This window comes from Sinocyclocheilus grahami, unplaced genomic scaffold (assembly GCF_001515645.1).
Source record: "Sinocyclocheilus grahami isolate Dianchi unplaced genomic scaffold, SAMN03320097.WGS_v1.1 scaffold516.1, whole genome shotgun sequence".
In the NCBI taxonomy this organism is placed as follows: domain Eukaryota; kingdom Metazoa; phylum Chordata; class Actinopteri; order Cypriniformes; family Cyprinidae; genus Sinocyclocheilus; species Sinocyclocheilus grahami.
The window spans coordinates 95,598-101,916 of NW_015505695.1; the positions used below are offsets into that span (position 1 = coordinate 95,598).

At 37.1% G+C, this 6,319-nt stretch overlaps 1 pseudogene; it reads right to left on the reverse strand.

Moving 5' to 3' along the window:
- Positions 1–269: 269 nt before the first annotated feature.
- Positions 270–6,319, reverse strand: part of LOC107554849 (muscle, skeletal receptor tyrosine-protein kinase-like) — a 34,151-nt pseudogene continuing 28,101 nt past the window's right edge.

The following is a 6,319-nucleotide window of genomic DNA, read 5'->3' on the forward strand; positions in this document are numbered from 1 at the left end:
TATTTATCTACACATCTACACACACAAAATATTGTATTAAAATATGATTACTGGTATCCAAATGAAAACAGAGAGAGCACAGCTTGTTCAAAAGCCTGAGAAATCCGAATCTTGGATTTAAAGACTTACACGCTTGTTTTCAGATAATATCTTCACGTAAGACTGATCAGTTTTCGGTTCTCTTTGTATCTGTCTACCAAAATCCACAACGAAAAACGATCCCAAATAATGATAAGAGCTCTGAGGTGTTTTGAATTCCTTTCTTGATCTCAATATGGCTTAAACCTTATTGCTGCTGTCCGATCAGTGGCCTGAGGAATGATTGTAGTTGGAATCCTGTTAATAGCAGCACAGACCGAAGCATCTGCAGAACATCATTGTACTGGCAGCACATTTGAGCTAGGCCGCCTGACATTTAACATGAACACACTGAGCTCTGCTCTCTGGTCCAGTAAGATGAGATGAAAGTACAATTAATTTACTCCGTAGAGCCAGAGCAAGCAAGAAAAGCAAGAGAGAGGCAAAGAGGAAGGTGGGAAAGAGAGAAAAGTGAGTGTAAAGTAGAGGATTTACCGTATTGCCATTTTCAAGCCAAGTTATGGATGGGATTGGGTTGCCAGTGGCGTTACACTCCAGCGTAACCTCTGATCCGATCTGAACTTTCTTCTCCTTGGGAACTTTCAGTATCCTGGCAGGAGCTACAGGAAAGTCAATGATGAATAAGAAAATGGAAAATCTTGAAATCACATTGTCATTCGACATTTTTTCTGTAGTTTGAATGCAATAACTAAAAATGTTAAAAGCCGTTAAAAAGTTTGTGATCAGTACGATTTTTACGTTTTTTTTTATTTTTATGAAGTTTCTTTATGCTCATAAAGGCTGTATCTATTTGATTAAAAATACAGAAAAAAAACTGTAATTTTGTGAAATATTATTGCAATTTAAAAATAACAGCTTTCTGTATGAAATTAAAACTGTGATTAAAACGGAATTTTCAGCATCATTACTCCAGTCGTCAGTGTCATGTGATCTTTCAGAAATCATTCTAAGATGCTGATTTGCTGCTCAAGAAACATTTCTGATTGTTATCAATGTTGAAAACAGTTGTGCTGCTTCATATTTTTTTGGGGCCTGTGATACTTTTTTTCAGGATTCTCTGATAAATAAAAAAGTTAAAAAGAACACTGTTTATTCAAAATATACATATTTTATATGTAAAATATATTTTATATGTATATTTTATGTATATTATGTAGTGTATTGAATACACTAGTCTATTCAAAAGTTTGAGGTCAGTATATATATATATATATATATATTTATTTATTTATTTATTTTTATTTTTTTTTATTTTATTTTTTATAGCAGTCATGCTATTTTCAATGACTGCTTATTATCAGTTTCACCAATATAATAATACTACTACTACTAATAATAATAATACATAACTATGTGCTCATCATGAAAGAGGTCTAATTTTATATATTTTTGAATCAATCATTCAATGTGCAAGCATGTCATTGGCCCATAAACATAAAGTGACCTCAAAAGTATTTGGACACTACACTCTTAAAAATAAAGGTGCTTCACGATGCCATAGAAGAACCTTTTTGTCTAAATGGTTCCATAAAGAACCTTTAACATCTGAAGAACCTTTCTGTTTCACTAAAGGTTCTTTGTGGCGAAAGAAGGTTCTTCAGATTATAAAAAGGTAAGAAGGAGATGGCTCTTTAAAGAACCTTTGACTGAATGGTTCTTTGTGGAACCAAAAATGGTTCTTCTATGGCATCGCTTGAAGAACCTTTTGAAGCACCTTTATTTTTAAGAGTGTAGAGTCATACTTAAATTGTCAGAATGTCATTGCATTAGAAAATCTGAAAATGACAAGAATACTTGAATGAGTATGAAAGCTATTTTACACCATACCTTGTACTTCAATAGTGACTGGTTTGGAGTACACGATTCCAAAACTGTTCCTGGCCACACAGCGATACTGTCCAGCGTCCTCTTTCTTGATGTTGTTAATTTTTAGGGAACCAGATTCCAAAACTGATATACGACTATTAACCTACAAGACACAAGCACACAATGACTGATACATTTTGAACCTTGTTACAGTCTTACTGGGAAGAAATCGTATGTTAAATACTAAGACAAGACAATCCATGTACCTTTATCAAATCATCTTCTTTAATCCAGGATATGTCGGGTTTTGGATATCCTAACGTTAAACATGGCAACACTGCTTTGGACTCCACGATCAATGTCATGTTGGTAGGATGTCTTTTGATTTGAGGCTCTAAAAAATAATAATAGTTCATTAGAGTGACCTTTACTTCACTGAAATTGATATTCTATTATAACATTCAAATTCAAACACTTCTTACTCATTTCTAATTACCACAGAAATGTCGCGTGAACGCAAACTGTGAAAATGAAAATCTTCAAGCCTTTATTAAGATACAAAAACAATGGCAAGAAGCACAAACAAAAAAAGCAAAGTGGAAACAGATGCTCATAGTAGTTCTGATATAATATCCTGATGGCTGTCAGAGTTATGAGAGCACATATGTGAACATACTCATCTTCAGCTGTAAAGCTCCACAGCTCTTGGCCGGTTCTCCAATGCCATTGCTAGCGACGCAGCAGTATTCTCCATTGTCTGAATCCTTTACATTGGGAATGATCAGCATTTGGCCATTTTCTCGTATAATGTATCTGGAATCATAATACCTGCATTCAAGAAGCAGATGCTTTACAAACCACTGGTAACCTGAGCACAGTTTGAGACTTTGCTGAGCTCTAATTGCTGACTATACAGAATAAACTGTTTTGTTTTCATTTTTAAGGATAGCATAGAATAAGAATCAAGTTAATTAATGCAGAAAGTTCAAACCGTATTGGGTAGTTATTCCGCGTCCATGTAATATCAGCTTGAGGGTATGAATCAACCTCACAGATGAAAGTAGCGTTATGATCCAGAGAGGTGTCCACTGTCTCGAGCAGTGTTGTGATTCTGGGTGCTGCAATAGAGAAGGAAAGAACATTTTCATTATCGGATCATAACAAAAATGATGTTAAGTTACTGTATACAAAGAGGTATTTTGTATTCCCCCTTCAGTATTCGTGTCATGAAAAAAAGACAGGCTGACACGAAATGCTTTTTAGCATTTGACCCCGAATAATTATAAATCAGACATTGTAACGGTTGTGAAACTACCTTTTCACAACAAAATATTTCACATTCTGAGCACTGCTCGGCACGCCGCCGACAGCTGAGGGTCACGGGGAGAACATGTTTCTAATGGCAATAACTGTGTGAATGCAGGCCTGATGTTATCCTATGAATAAATCCAGCTGATAAGAAACACATCCCTTCCGTGACTGAGGCCAGACTGGACTTTAGGTCTCATTACACTAACAACATTTTTTTAAAGGTCACATGGTAGTACCATGTTTTTACCATGTTTCATATACCATGATAAAACCATGTTTTTTTGCATATGTATCATGTTAATAACATGTTTTGGGAAGTGTACCATGTAATCTTTTTTTTTCATGGAAATTCCATTTTTGGGACTCTGACCATGACAAAAAAACTTAAAATTGTATTTTATTAGTACTTTTTTTTTGCATGTTTACGCAAATGCCATTGCATACTGATTTTCGCTCGTTGAAAAATTTCGACTTCACATTGTGTCAATCACGTTTACAAACTGCCTCCAAAACTTTCGTCCGTCATAAAAAAAAAATTGGATCGGATTCGATTTTCTGTGTTTTTCGCATCTGTGGCAAGCATTTTGAGAGGTGTTTTGACAATTCAGAGCCACCGTACAAGCAAACGTCAAAATCCAGAATGGCGATTGTCAAGTTTATCTACTTCGTCTTGCAGCACAAAGCACCGTGAAGATCCTTACACATTGAGTTCACAGAAATTGGTGGTCTTCTTTTTAATATGTGGCTCTAGTATCGCTAGCAAAGCATCAAACTGAGCCACTGACACCCTGAAGTAAACTTTCAATCGCCCGTGATGATCCTGCTGCTCCTTAAAGGTGCACTAAGCGATTTTTGAAAAATGCTTTTGACCACAGCATCGGCCCGAGTTCCAAAACACACTCGTAGCCAATCAGCAGTAAGGAGGCGTGTCTTGTAATGACAGAGAGAAGAGAGCGCTCAATTTGAGTGCACAGGACGAATATTAGATCGACTGTAGATAGAGAGAGATTGCAGATAAAAAAGAGGAAAATATTAGAGAAACAAAACATTAAAAAGAAGGGTTATGATCAGGCAAGAGGTAGGTAGAAAACATTGGAGCAGCTTTCCAGCGGTGGAGAGAACTCAAGGAGCGGGAAGGGCTCGAATCGGACGCCGAGGTAATGCATTTTTTTATTCTTAATAGGTGAGTAATGTTGGTGTGGCATTGTTTCACACAACTTCTCCATGTTGGCTTTTGTTTGAATATGCTTGTGTGTCATCTTCACTTGTTTCCGTGATCGTCGTTGCAATGGTTGTGTACGTACGTGTGGGGCGGAGATTTCAAAATAAGGGAGAGGTCCTGTTGGGGTATGGGCGTGTTTATTTTGGTGCTTTCAAATATCGACATCGTTTAGCAAAAATCTCTTAGTAGACATTTAATAAGGAGGGGGAACTCTCCTTCCTCTCTATATCTCAGGATTGAATGGACCCAATATTTCCTTTCTTTTTCTCTTTTTAAGAAGCAAGAGGACAACAAAATCATCCTCACGGCTTGAAGACTCCATTTAGTACTGTTTTGCATTATTATTTTTTTTCCAATGGATTAATTAATACGCATCGGACTCAGTGTGCAAGATTTCTGTGCATGATGAATTTTTAAGATGACGAATACGAAAAAATGCATACGAAAATTTTGGACTCAGTGTGCAAGGACCTTAATTCCATGAAATTCTAGGTTTTGGAATGTGGACCATGATAAAATCATGTTGTTGTTTTATTTTGTGTTTTTTGCATGTTTATCATGGTAATACCATGTTTTTGGGAAGTATACCATGATAAAACCATGTTTTACGATATATACCATAGTAAATGCCATGTTTTTTGGATCTGTACCATGGTAATACCTTATTTTTGGGACATGTACTATGATAAAATCATGTTTTTGTGTACCATGGTAATACCATGTTTTTGGGATGTGGACCAAAAAACAAACAAATAAAAAAAACAATTTTTTTTGCATGTTTATCATACTAGTCAAGTCACCTTTATTTATATAGCGCTTTTAACAATACAGATTGTGTCAAAGCAGCTTTACAGTATCAAAATAGGAAAATAGTAAAAAGGACAATAGTAAACACTCAATTTTCAGTTATAGGCAGTTCATCATTGAATACAGTGATGTCATCATCCAGCTCAGTTCAGATTAAATAATATCTTTGCAATCAAGTCAACGATATCGCTGGAAATTAAGTGTTCCCAACTAAGCAAGCCAGAGGCGACTTGCGGCAAGGAACCAAAACTCCATCGGTGACAGAATGGAGAAAAAAACCTTGGGAGAAACCAGGCTCAGTCGGGGGGCCAGTTCTCCTCTGGCCAGATGAACCAGCAGGTTGATCCATGCTGCAGCAAAGTTAGATTGTGCAGAGGGCTCATCTGGTTCCATGGTCTTTCCCGATGGCCATCTAGGAGACAAGGACTTCACTGGGGATCTGTCTCTCGGACTCATCTAGTTGTCCTGGCCTCCGCAGAAATTCAGGGCTGTAGAGGTCGTTTCTAGGTGCTGATCCACCATCTGGGCTGGATACGGACTGGATCTGGTGGCTACGGCGACCTCGGAATAAGAAAGAAACAGACTAATATTTGCGTAGACGTACATTGTGTGTTATTGGAAGTGTTCCCAGTTCCGGATGACCTAATTAATGCAGCCTAACAATACTTTAACGGATTTGAGTAATAGAAATGTGTAAGTGTGTTATGTGTAACCCAGGTTAAAGAGATGGGTCTTTAATCTAGATTTAAACTGACAGAGTCTGCTGCCTCCCGAACAGTGTTAGGTAGATTATTCCAGAGTTTGGGCGCTAAATAGGAAAAGGATCTGCCACCCGCAGTTGCGCAGTTGATTCTAGGTATCAAATTGCCAAAGTTTTGAGAGCGCAGCTCTCTGGTTGTAGTAAGAACTCTAGCTGCTGCACTGCTGCATTGCTGGAGTTTGTTTATTAAGCGTGCAGAACAACCACCCAGTAAAGCATTACAATAATCTAACCTTGAGGTCATGAACGCATGAATTAATGTTTCTGCATTTGACATTGAGAGCATAGGTCGCAATTTAGATATATTTTTGAGA